At 41.5% G+C, this 13,911-nt stretch overlaps 1 long non-coding RNA gene across 1 annotated transcript; it reads left to right on the top strand.

Moving 5' to 3' along the window:
• The first annotated feature begins 864 nt into the window (after positions 1 to 864).
• LOC147309819 (uncharacterized) lies at positions 865 to 13,278 on the top strand. Its single transcript, XR_015125758.1, has 3 exons — positions 865 to 953; positions 3,540 to 3,674; positions 13,015 to 13,278. It is a non-coding gene; the product is annotated as an uncharacterized LOC147309819 (long non-coding RNA).
• Positions 13,279 to 13,911: the final 633 nt, after the last annotated feature.

Below are 13,911 nucleotides of genomic sequence, written 5' to 3' on the forward strand. Positions count from 1 at the left end.
AGGGCGAGCGGCTGAGGCGAGGCAACACGTGAGAGCTCCCTGTCGGGATGGAGCCAAGGCTTCCAACGCAGCTCCTCCTTGCGATAAGCCCGTAACACTTGCTGCCGCTCTTCCTCACTGAAGTCCGGCATCTCCATGCGCTGTGCTGTGCGGCTAGACAGTGGCAAAGACACGGAAGCCGATGAACCGTGATCCATCCTTTCCGGCTGTTTTAGGTTTAGTTCTGCGTTTAATCGGCATCCTGTCAGAGAGGATATCAGTAAAAGGATGGCTGCCAGTTCGAGGCCTGGCTTGGACAGTCTCGGTGCGCTGTCAGTGCGCCCCAGGGTGGCTGTGGCTCCAATGTAGCTTGCCATCACCTGTGTGTGGATGACAGGTTGTGTAAAGCGCTTTGGGGTCCTTAGGGACTAGAAAAGTGCTATACAAAACACAGGCCATTTACCTTTCTGTTCGTGAACATTACTTACCCATTTTCTCCTTCATATCCAGGAATCCTGTGGCATGGAATTGGAGAGAGTGCAGATGGGCAGGGTGAGGCTTCGTGAAACACTGCAATGTTTGAAGTATTTGTGCATAAACTGTATCAAGGCTTTGAAACAATCTGAAACCAATGTCACAGTGACACCTGCTGCCCAATTTGTCAACTGCCAAATCCTGATAGTGTTGTTCTGGGAAACAATGACACAGGCAAGCCCTGTACAATTTTAACCTCCTACACTGTAAAAAAAAAATCCGTAAAAATACAGTACAATCTACTGTATAAACGTGAAGGGATTTTCCGTATTAGTCATTTACAGGTATTTTTCTGTAGTTCTCAACTACTGCAATGCATTGTGGGAAAAAGAACCCGAAAAGGTGGGAAAAGTAAGCGCAAGAGCAGCCATTAGGCTTCTTTCAGGCTTCATCTGGATTTTGGACTCTGAAGTTGGAGAAACTGCCTTCAAATTTCTGTTGTAAGTATCAAAACTCACGTTTTCTTTTATTAAAATAATGTTTTTCAAAAGACTCCGCGTTTTTATTTAGAAAGAATTGTTAATTTATTTGTTAACTGGTTTCGGCTGTCTCCAGACAAGTCAGGAATATTTTGCTGACTCATTTTTTAAAATAATTGTTATTTAGGTTTAACATGACTTAAGCTTTCCATTTCAGTTAATGTTAAAATAATTTTTACTGTGATACCACCAGTTTTGCCCTTCAGTGTCTGAACCAGTTTTCATAAATATTATAGTTAGCAGTCTGTGTCTCTCTGGGTATTACACAGCTGTGACTGCTAACTAGCTAATTAGCGAAAGTCAGCGATGTGGATAACTGAGAAAAGTGAGAACTTAATGGTTCTAGAAATTATTCTAGGACTCTAATAAGTACTGTATCAATACCTGTGTTTTACAGTTGGCTCTACTGTACACTTTAAAGGGTTTCAGGCAAAGTTACACTAACCCTAGTTTAAGCCTCAGACCTTCCTGGCTGATGCTAGCAAATGCTAATGTTAGCCTCTGATTTGGGCTGCTAAAGTAAATACTTTCAGCTAGCTGACCAGCATAGATTATTTCGGTGGTATTATTATTGAAAGTATAGTTTCACCTCAGCACATTTACAATTATGTCTATTTTGTAGCACATAGAAATGTTTAGTTAATATTTACAGACAGACACATTTTCCCTGTAACTGTGTTTTTACTCCAACATTTGTTGAAAATGTAATTTATGAAATGCTGAGCAGCATTTCTAGTATGTGGAATATTTTTGTCACCCCACTGTGCTAATGTGATCAAATACTAGAGCAGGGCGATATGGCCAAAAATATTTATCACGATATATATTTGAAAATTTGCGATAACGATATAACTGACGATATAATTGATGCGAGACAAAATACAACTCCACAACATTACTAGCGCAAAAAGACAACCTTCCATTTATTTTCACTTAAACAAGAAGCTGGTTTTTATGTACATTAAAGCTTTATAAAAATGTAACAGTGCAAATGCAAATTCCTTGCTGAAAGTTTAACCAAAAGGCATTTCTAGCAGAAATGGGCTGACATATCCTGAGCATAACCATGTATAATATCCACTGAATTTAAAAAGAGGTGCTTTGCAACATTAAACTGCAGTACGTATTTTTCGGACCATAAGGTGCATGGGATTATAAGGCACATTAAGCGAAACAAAGCAGTCAGATAAATCAAACTTTATTAAACTCATTCTTCTTGCGTCCTCCACTTCTGTGCCATTGATTGATTAATGTTGAATTCTCTGGCAGCTGCTCTATTCCCATGTTGTTGCAGTATATTAATGACTAACCTCGTATTGTGGATGGATTATCTCAGTTGTTCTCCTGACTGAAGTTTGGTCCGTTTACAGCATCCTGCCATGCGATTGCATTTGTCTCTAACCATGAGGAACCTTCACGTTAACTTTTATAAGTGGAAAAAGTGTTAGTGTTCGTCCTCCAGCTTCACTGTTTATGTTATGCTAAACATAGCTGTGTCGCTAGCGATCACGTAGCACATCATTGTATAACAGCTAGCCCAACTTCAGTAACCCTACAAACGTCACTGCTGTTTAGTTTCCTGTCTTAATTTATGTTGGAAATGACAGCAGAGCTGTACGTTTTAATTTTTTCAGAAATCTCTCAGTCAGAACATGCAATATCATGCTTAGGTAACTAGCGAAACTAGCGAGCTAACTTCCGCTAGCTTTCTGCTAACTTCTAACTCCGTTAAATGTAATAAATTTTGTTTTCATGGATGCCTGGAAGTTAAACTTCATAGTTACACCTGGTAAAACAGCAATGCTGATCGTTTTATTAAAGATGAAAGAATTTAGACAGTTTTTAACTCTCAGTGATGCTGCAGTGTTCGTTTGACCTGAAGCATACGGCGTTTAGGACCCAGATTACTCCCAGATTTAAGAGCATCTTAGTCTGACAAATACGACAATAACGACGGCCGCTTGCATGTTCTGCAAAAAAATGTGCTTTGTCGTGTATCTGACGGACAAACACCAAACCAGTTCCACATCACTGAAGTTGCACCATTTTTACAAACCAATTCTGGTTCATCTGTTTCACTCAACAATCGGCCATGTGCATGAAAACAAAGGCACTGCGCATGCGCGTTTTACTCCCATTCTATCGCGATATTTCATTTTCCTATCGTTGCCTAACATTATACCGGTATTACCGTGAACGGTATAATATGGCCCGGCCCTATCAAATACTAATAAATATTACTAAAAAAAATTCAATAATAAATCAATAATAACTATTTCTTGATTGAACTATAATGTAAGCGCAGTGCTAGTGTGCAGGGGATTTATATGCCTTGTGGGGGATGCTGACATATTATAAACTGTTGTGTCTATATCAAGCTTTTAGCCAAATATAAGCAGAGATATTTGTATCTTTCTTAAAAATTCAGATCCTTACATATTATTTGAGAAATTGATCAACAGCTATCACTACTTGAAGCACTTTAAAAGTCCTGCAGTGGAAAAATATCCCTTATTTCACCTTTGGTCACACACTTTGATTTTCCAGTGCAGAGCAATGGCCAGGAAAAGGAAAGACTTCCCCCAGTGAAAAAAAAGATGAAGATACAAGCTGGTTATGATCCAGAGCAGCTGGTCTCAGGAAATGAAGAAAAACCCTGATCACCTTCTCTACAGAAACAAGGTGAGTTTAATGTTGTGGTTGATTTAGTTTTTCAAGGTATGTATGTTACTTTAATTATAAACTGTTTTTGTTGCAACAGAATGCTGTTATGTGTATGCAACTCTACGTGAATTATAATCCTTTGTAGGGCGGTGGGATATGACCAAAATCTCACATCCCAATGTAAGACATCTCTCCTGATAACGATATATGTAGCACCCAACTCAAGTAGCTCTGGATTAACCCTCAGTTAAGATGGTGATAGTACTCTGAGCGGGGCCCTGGGTACGTTGCTTCTTTTATTGGTAAACAGGAGAAACAATAGCGCAGTTTTAACCTTTGTACTTAGAAATCTTAATGTTAGCGGTGCCTCCACTTAGTGAAAATAATGAGTTCTGTTTAATCTTTATCTAACATGTTAAACCTCTCTTTTACCTTTTTAGTAACCCTTATCACTCATAAACTCTGTAAATCATAAATATGACACAACACAAAACTTTAAATTCAAAATGTAAGATTCAGTCAAAACAAAGTATGATTTAAATTAAAAAAAAGACAATATTCCAAGTTCCAAAGTGTTTCCTTACAATTCAATTGGATGGTTTTTTTCCTCTTCACAATTCACAGTCAATGTTTAGAAACAACATATTTATCCAAGATATTCCCCTTTAAGTTCAGTTCAAATTTGTAACCTTTTAGAGCTCTTTACTGAAACCGTTGCAGGCCTGATCGTTGCTCGGGCTCGTTGGGCCAGAAAAACACACAAATGGCGGCTTTGCTTGATAAACAAGCAGAAAACAAAACGCACGTGCTCATGGCTACTCACAAATTCTTCGGGCTAAGTGCGAGGACAAGCTGAGGGGCAGGCTCGGTTGGTGACCATGCGGCCTCCACTCGGCAACGTGGTCGGAATTAGCGGCATATATGGGCTGCTGAGCACACTGGGACAAACCCACGGAAATCCTATCCACAGCAGAAGGGTCCAGAGAATTGCTCTCGGTCCATCATCACAGGGTAAAACAGTCCATAACAGGAACGTAGCCTCTGCATCCACGGCTATTGTTTTGACTATTCTCCCGTTAGCTCTGGTACACAACGTCCTCCGGTAACGTGCTGCTGCCGACTCTCACTAGCTTAGTTTTTGTTTTCTTTCGCCTCACTTAGATCCCGCCTTCCTTACGTCTGATCGGACAATAGGTTTACATCAACCAATGGGATAAAAGCAAATACAAGATTGACAACCCAAAATGAGCGTGTAAAACAACTTGAAGCAAATACAAAGTTTTCCTTGTTTCACATTAGATAACAAACCTTTGGGTTTCTTGTAACTTTTAACTCCATGAACACTTAAATTATGATTGACTTCTATTTATTGTGATTTTAAACACATTTTTAATGCATTTGAACTCTTTTTTGTTTTTTTAAACACATATATGAAATATTTACAATAAAGTTTTTACATGACAATATTTATATCCTTTTAACCTGTAGGGTCTAAAATAGATATTTGAGACCAGGCTGCACCCTCCCCGTCTAAAGTATTTAGATGTCCTCATCTAACGCAGGATTTTAGACTTGGGCTCAGAGTAATGCCTTGGGTGTTTAGAGCGTTTTATACACTCAACAAAAATATAAACGCAACACCTTTGTCACTGCTCCCATTCCCCATGGGATGGACGTAGAGACCTAAAATTCATTCCAGATACACAATATAACCATCCCTCCCAAACAGTGGTCACAAATCAGTCCAAATGTGTGGTAGTAGGCACATCTGCTATATTGAGATAATCCATCCCACCTCACAGGTGTGCCACATCAGGATGCTGATCTGACATCATGAGTAGTGCACAGGTGTACCTCAGACTGCCCACAACAAAAGGCCACCCTGGAATGTGCAGTTTTGTCTCACAGCAAAATGCCACAGATGCCACAAGCAATGAGGGAGCGTGCAATTGGCATGCTGACAGCAGGAATGTCAACCAGATCTGTCGCCCGTGCATTGAATGTTCATTTCTCAACCATAAGCCGTCTCCACAGGCGTTTCAGAGAATATGGCAGCACATCCAACCGGCCTCACAACCGCAGACCTCGTGTAACCACACCAGCCCAGGACCTCCACATCCAGCAGGTTCACCTCCAAGATCGTCTGAGACCAGCCACCCAGACAGCTGCTGGAACAATTGGTTTGCACAACCAAACAATTTCTGCACAAACTGTCAGAAACCGTCTCAGGGACGCTCAACTGCATGCCCGTCGTCCTCATCGGGGTCTTGACCTGACTCCAGCTCGTCGCCATAACAGACTTGTGTGGGCAAATGCTCACATTCGATGGCGTCTGGCACGTTGGAGAGGTGTGCGCTTCACGGATGAATCATGGTTCACATTGTTCAGGGCAGATGGCAGCTGAGAATGTCCCAGTTCTTGCATGGCCAGCATACTCACCGGACATGTCACCCATTGAGCATGTTCGGGATGTGCTTGACCGGCATATACGACAGCGTGTACCAGTTCCCACGAATATCCAACAACCTCGCACAGCCATTGAAGTGGAGTGGACCAACATTCCACACGCCACAATTGACAATCTGATAGACTCCATGCGACGATGTGTTGCACTGCATGAGGCAAATGGTGGTCACACCAGATACTGACCGGTTCTGGGTCCCCAGACCCCCAATAGCGCAAAAAACTGCACATTCCAGGGTGGCCTTTTGTTGTGGGCAGTCTGAGGTACACCTGTGCACTACTCATGATGTCAGATCAGCATCCTGATGTGGCACACCTGTGAGGTGGGATGGATTATCTCAATATAGCAGATGTGCCCACTACCACACATTTGGACTGATTTGTGACCTCTGTTCGGGAGGGATGGTTATATTGTGTATCTGGAATGAATTTTAGGTCTCTACGTCCATCCCATGGGGAATGGGAGCAGTAACAAAGGTGTTGCGTTTATATTTTTGTTGAGTGTATGATGGTTTTTATCTCTGGTGCTACTGAGGTTCAACTGTATAACCATGCCTTGGTGTACAATAGTCACAGGTTCCTCAGACTGCGTTCCAGGTTTGTCATAGGTCAAACGGATTACTGGTTTCACCTCTCGCATTGACTTTCGGGTTTTAGGTCTTGCGGGAGTCCTCAACTCCACTTCGGTGTCTGCAGCCGTATCACTGGTATCTCCTTCCACATTTGATGGCTGGCATTCCTCTTCATGAGAACTTTCAGAAGGTCCTTCCTCTAATTCCGGTTCACCCTCAGATGAGGGGGAATTATCAGAGGCAACAGATTCTGTGTTAGGTCTGTCTGACCTGAATTCATGTCTCTGAATATGGTCACTGGTAATGGTGGGGTACTTGTAGACATACTCATTCTCAGATTCGGAGTCTGGCAAGACATCAGATAACCGATCTTCTTGGTCTCGTATCTGACGTCTGTTGGCATGACGTCTTCTAGTAACTAGTGTTCTTACTCTTTCAGGTGAAACGGAGTTATCTGCGATTCTGACAAGATAACCGATTGGTAGCAGATGGTCTCTGTGTAGAGTTTTGACACCTCCAGATCCTTGTTCCGGTTTTACCTTGTACACAGGTAGGTTTGGCAGCTGTGTGATGACAATGTAAGGTATTGACTTCCATCGGTCTTGCAGTTTGTGTTTACCAGTAAGGCCAACGTTTCTTATCAGGACTCTGTCTCCCTCTTGTAAAGGTTGGTCTCTTACTCTTTGGTCATAACGTGACTTGTTCCTCAAATGGTTCTTTGTTGCATTCTCGGTAGCTAGATGGTATGCTTGTTTGAGTTCTTTCCTCATTTTGTCGACGTACTGCAGGTGAGTCATCTCCGCGTCATCTTCAAGAACAGCACCAAAGATAATGTCAATGGGTAATCTGGCATTACGTCCAAACATTAGATAGTATGGAGAATATCCAGTAGACTCATTTTTTGAGCAGTTATAGGCATGTACTAACTGGCTGATGTGCTGACTCCAGTTTTGTTTCTGTACATTTTCAAGAGTTCCAAGCATTGATAGCAAGGTTCTGATAAAACGTTCTGGCTGAGCATCTCCTTGCGGATGATATGGTGAGGTACGTGATTTTCGGATACCTAGCATAGACAAGAGCTCTTTGATAAGGCGACTTTCAAAGTCTCGACCTTGATCTGAGTGTATCCGGGCAGGTAATCCGTAATGCACAAAGTACTTCTCCCATAATACTTTTGCAACTGTGATTGACTTTTGGTCTTTTGTAGGGAATGCCTGGGCGTACCTTGTGTAATGATCAGTCACTACTAATACATTAGCAACGCCTTTGTTATCTGGTTCAATCTGAAGAAAGTCAATACAGACTAGATCTAAAGGACCTTTGCTAGTGATTTGACTGAGTGGAGACGACCGTTGTGGGAGAGTTTTGCAAAAGACACAACGTCCACACGTTTTGATGTACTGGTCCACATCAGCATTCATGCGTGGCCAATAGAAACGGTCTTTGGTGAGTTCTGTTGTCTTCTCGACTCCTAGATGTCCACATTCATCATGTAGTGATCTCATTACACTTGTTCTGTATCGATCTGGTAAAACCAGTTGTTTGTGAACTGTGCCATTGGCCAGTTTTCTCTGTCGATATAGTATTTTGTCTCTCAGTTCAAGTTTCCTGCTCTCACGACTTAACAAAGACATGTCAGGTGGTGAATTTTTGGATGTGATAAGTTGCTTTCCAGTTTGGATGGCTTGTTTGACTGGTCCAATGACTGGGTCCAGGGCCCTATTTCAGGAAGCCGGTGTAGTGCAAACTCTGAGTAAGTATACCCTGAGTTAACGAAAACTCTGGGTTTTCGGTTTAAAGCGAGTTCAGATTAATTCTGAGTGAGTTACTATGACGACACACTCCGTGAAGCTAACCTGCCCCCTAGCAGGTTTACTTCAACTAACCCTGACCTTCTCCGCCTCTTTGTCGGAAACCTGACTGTAGGAAGTGTCAGACATGGCGTGCTCCTTCCTTGAAGAGCCAGTAGATGTTGAAGCACAAATTCTCCGCAGAGCTCTCCGCCGGGAGAGAGTGATTAGAGCGCGTTCGGACATTTTATCATTTCCTGATGATTTTCTGTGTGAACGTTACCGTTTTTCAGCACAATCTATAATTTATTTGAATAACATCCTCAGGCCTAATATTGCTCATGTGACACATCGCGGACATTCTCTCAGTTCTGTACATATTATTTGTATTGCACTTCGGTTTTTTGCAAACGGGAGCTTTCTGTATAATATTGGTGACGCTGAGCACGTTTCCAAGGCTACCGTCTGTCGGGCAGTCAGGAATGTTACAGTTGCACTGAAACGTCTCCTGTACTCGTTTGTGGTGTTCCCCGGTCATAGACCCATAAGATTTATCAAAGAGGGATTCCACAAAATTGCAGGTATCAGGATGAACAAAACTTAATACATGATGTGGTGATACTTGAACTACTACTTAAATTTTACATTTATTCTCACGGTTCCCAGGCGTAATTGGCTGTACAGATGGCACTCACATTCCAATCATTGCTCCTTCAGTAAATGAAGGAGACTATGTGAACAGGAAGTCTTTCCACAGCATTAATGTACAGGTACATAGCTCCCTGTAGCATTTCAAACTAACAAATTATTTCATTATAGTAATGGATGCTAATTTGTGGTCTCTGCACTGTGAAGATCATATGTGATGCTGCCAACATTATCACAAATGTGGAAGCCAACTGCTCAGCGTCTGTGAGTGGTGGTGGTGGAGGACCCCCACCTGTTTTTCGGGCCTCCGCTTTTTTTTCTGTTGGCTATAACGGGTTACATTTGAGCATACAGAGTAAGCAAATATGTACTTGTAATGTGCTCAGATAATTTCAATAAGTGCTTACAGAGGGGAAATTAATGTAGCCTCTAACTTCAATTGATTTACATCGGACAAACAGACCAAGCACTATGGCTCATAATACAATTACACCTTACCTGTTTGGACTATATTTTTATATTTCATTTTTACTTGCTGCCAGGAACGTTTGGGGCCTGTTGGGTTGCACCTGCGCTCACATCACGTCACAAAATAAAATGTATAAAATACAAAATAAAATAAAATATAATAAAATAACGTGTTATATGGGTGGAAATCCCTAGATCAATGTTTAAATTAACACTCACGCATTGACTCTGTCGGCTATGTTTTGCCATGCATGCTCCCTTTCTTTTGCAGCTGAGGCTGTGTTACTTTTTTTCGGCAAAATTTGCATGTTATCGGCATATACTGCCGATAATTTCGGCCTCAAGCGCTGTAAAATACATTGACCGCGCCTTCTTTCCCTCCGTCTCCATGGTGACTCGCTTAATCTGTGCTCCACTAATCAGGGCTTTATGTATCCTCGTGCGCGCGCTTAAAAAGACTGTTTAACTCCTCCCTGGAGGGGAGAGGGAGGGGAAACAGGAGGACAAAGGAGGGGGGAACAACTAAGCTGTAGTGCCTCTTCACCTCACTGTGCAATACCTTTTGTGCAATACTTTTGTAAATAGTCAACGGTGCAATAGACTCAATACTTGAAATGTGCAATTCACTTGTATTTTTATTTTTATTCCTATTTATTCTATTTATCCCCTTCGTATATTTTATTTATATTGTCTCTGTATTTATATATATATATATATATATATATGTGTGTGTGTGTGTGTGTGTGTATTATATATATATATATAATATTCTGTAACTCTGTAACTTCTGTCAGTGCTGTGCTTTTTTGGAAATCGAATTTCCCAGAGGAACCCACCCGAGGGATTAATAAAGTTCTATCTAATCTAATCTAATCTAATCTAATTTGGGGTTACAGCAACTCCGCGTTGACTGAACTAATTGTTATCAGCCTTTCTGAAACCGAATATTCCGAGTTGGACAGTTCGGGGTTACTCAACCCTGCGTATCGTTTTTCACTCTGAGTTTTCTAAACCGGCTTCCTGAAATAGGGCCCAGATCTTGAGCAACTTGTAAGTCTGTAGGAGTCAATTGATCTTCCAAAGTTGCTTTTAGACTTACTGGAAGGACATAAGCTTCTGGAATCACGGATGTAGGAACTCCCAGTTGGTCTACTAGCCTGACAGGGGACTTAGTAGCTTCATAGATAGATTCCTTTTTACAGATGGCTTTTATTGCAGACTGTGGAACATCTGTCCATTCAGTGTCATTGGTGTGTTGTCGGGACAATAGATCTGCGTCTATGTTGTGACCACCAGGGCGATATTGGATGTTGAAATCGTACGTGGCTAAAGCTGCAAGCCAACGATGTCCAACAGCATTTAGCTTTGCAGTGGTCAACACATAGGTTAGGGGATTGTTGTCGGTTCTAACCGTGAACTTGGCTCCATAAAGATAGTCATGAAATTTATCCACGACCGCCCACTTTAGTGCTAAGAACTCCAGTTGATGGACCGGATAGTTTCGTTCTGAGTCACTGATCTTTCGGCTAGCAAAAGCAACAGGCTTAAGGCCCTCAGGGTACTCTTGATTGAGCACGGCACCTAACCCGTTCAGGCTAGCATCCACATGTAGGACATAAGATTTTGTGGAGTCTGCAAATGCCAAAACAGGGGCATTGGTCAGACATTCAATGATTTTTCTGAATGCGGCTTGACAGGAGTGGTCCCATCGCTCTTTGAATGGCTCAGAAGGTTTGAGGTACGTTTTGGTTGAGTATTTGGTTTGAGCTCACTTGTTTTTCTGAGTAGGTGGATAACCTTTGGTAAGCTCAGTTAATGGGCAGACTATGCTTGAATAATTTGCAATAAATCTGCGATAATACCCACAGAAACCAAGGAATAAGCGAAGGGTTTTCAGATCTGTTGGCTCTGGCCAGTTCCTGACAACCTTTACTTTTTCTGGATCGGTGGCTATACCATCTTTTGAGACAATATGACCAACATATTTGACTTGGGACTGACAGAACTGACTTTTCCAAGCGACAATTTCAGACCAAACTCCTCAAGGCGATCTAAGACTAAGACTAAGAGGAGATGTTGCTCATGCTCTTCGAGTGTTCTACCAAAGACGATTATGTCGTCAAGGTACACTAGGACTTGGAGAAGGTACATATCACCCACTGCCTTCTCCATGAGCCGCTGAAAAGTGGCTGGGGCTCCTGTGATGCCTTGTGGCATTTGTTCAAATTGATAGAACCCCAGGGGGCAGATGACAATATTTATATCCTTTTAACCTGTAGGGTCTAAAATAGATATTTGAGACCAGGCTACATATATATCACAAAATAGTGCATTTTCTGTAAATTCTGTGATTCTCGGGCAACTTGACTTATGTGAAGTGTTTTCAGTTGGGCGTCGTGTACCTGGAGTCGAGTGTTTTGACCGATGCGTGAAACTATACATTTTTAGACATGAGTTTAAATGGCCGCCATTTTCTTTCTGAGTATTTATTACGCGGCGTGCTGCGAGGAAAAGCCTGTTCTAACGTTTGAGTCTAAGGATTATTTTGAGCACCTGACGGCTCTTTTTTGCTTTTCATTCGTAAACTCTCTCGAAATTCTTTCATGTGATTCTTGTGTAGGTGGTTAGAGAGGTTTGTCATGTTTGAGTGGTGGTGGGGACCAGTTTGTGGCATAATTTGCATAGTACAGTTTTCTGGGGCGTGTCAGCCTTTTCATAACCAAACCATGTCCATGCTACAGAGCTAGCCCCTCGTTTAACAATAAGGTCCTCGATTTCCTTTGACTGGTCCTTCAGTTTGGAGCTAGCTGGTTCTGCCTCATCCTTGCTGGCCAAGCTGGTATTCTCTGTGCCTTCATCTGCGTGGTGACTGTAAGCGCCATTTATAGTTACTTGATGTTTTTATTTGAGGTCATTTGTTTGATGCATATTCTGAAATTTTATGTTTGAGAATAATGTATATCATTTCAGTTTATTTTGAAAAGTCTCAACAGAAACTTGAGCTTTATTGTGAAAGGTTTATGTGGAAAATAAACAAGCGGACGGCGGAGCCACGCAATGATTTTACCGTCATTGTTGGTAACGAAAGTACGCGTAAAAACAGTCACTTGTCCGTCCATAGTGTGGTTATTGTAAGTATAAGAGAAGGAGAGAACTTTAAGAAATAATATAGCCACTACAGTGACCATCAAAACCATGAAAAAAATATTGCCGTAAAGTTTATTTTGCAACACCACAAAACAAACAATAGTGTATAATATGAAACGATAGACATTTTTATATCGTCATCTGATATATATTGTCATATCGCACAGCCCTAATCCTTTTTTTGTTAATGTTGTTTATGTTCTAGGTAAAAAAAATTATAAAAATACAAAATTTTTAAATATGTCCTGTTGTTTCTCTTTTTTTCCTCAGAATAAATTGCGACTAGTCTCAATGGCTGACATGGAGGAGCAACACAGCGACACGTTAACCCCCACTGCTGCAGTTCCTGTATGAACTGAGCAACTCTGAAAATCCAAGGAAAAGCTGAGTGTAGTTTATTTAAAGCTCAGTTGGACCTTGATGTACTAACATGCAGGTTGCATTCAGGACTTTGTCACACTGGTATATGAACAGTGGTAACAAGACTTTGTAGTAATTTGTCTTACTATTGTCTTATTTGTTGTGATTTAGGGTGAGTGCGCACAAGCAGAGGTTTTTGTTTGTAACCGTAACCTCGTTTTCAGAGTCTTGTCTAACATTTAATGGTCATGAAATGTGTCAGACTTTTTCCTCTACTTTAACAGCTAAGAGCATTTGAACACCGTGGAGAAAAAGGTGTGCATTAAGTAGGGCTGCACGATTAATCGTTAGAAAATCGCGATCTCAATTCAGACTTACGTGCAATCTCATTTCCAAATGACAAGGATTTAAAAAAAAAAAGAAAAAGAAAAAAAAAGCGGACGACGATTGTACCGCATTTTGATCCGGGACGTAATCTGCATGAAAACAAGTGCTCACTCTTCCTGCTCAACAAATGACAAGGGCAGAGCCTTATACCACGTGATACAGGAGCTGTGCCGTGTGATGCTAAAATTAGCAGGGGAAAAACAACGGAGAGCACGTCAGGGATGACAAGAAAGTGACAGGAGAAAATCCGTCCCGGTCAACCACCCAAACATCAATAACGGGAACCTTATACAGTGCTTCCCTATACCCGTCGAACTTCTGCAGGCACAAAGAAATTACGGAGGCTATCACTTATCACCTGACCAAAGATATGGCTCCCATCAACACTGTGCAAAACGAGGGATTTAGGAAAATGATCAA

The sequence above is a fragment of the Aulonocara sp. 'chitande type north' Nkhata Bay genome, linkage group LG17 (genome assembly GCF_057382095.1).
Source record: "Aulonocara sp. 'chitande type north' Nkhata Bay isolate Kocher_YH1m ecotype deep benthic linkage group LG17, A_spYH_male_GT1.1, whole genome shotgun sequence".
NCBI classification, from domain to species: Eukaryota; Metazoa; Chordata; class Actinopteri; order Cichliformes; family Cichlidae; genus Aulonocara; species Aulonocara sp. 'chitande type north' Nkhata Bay.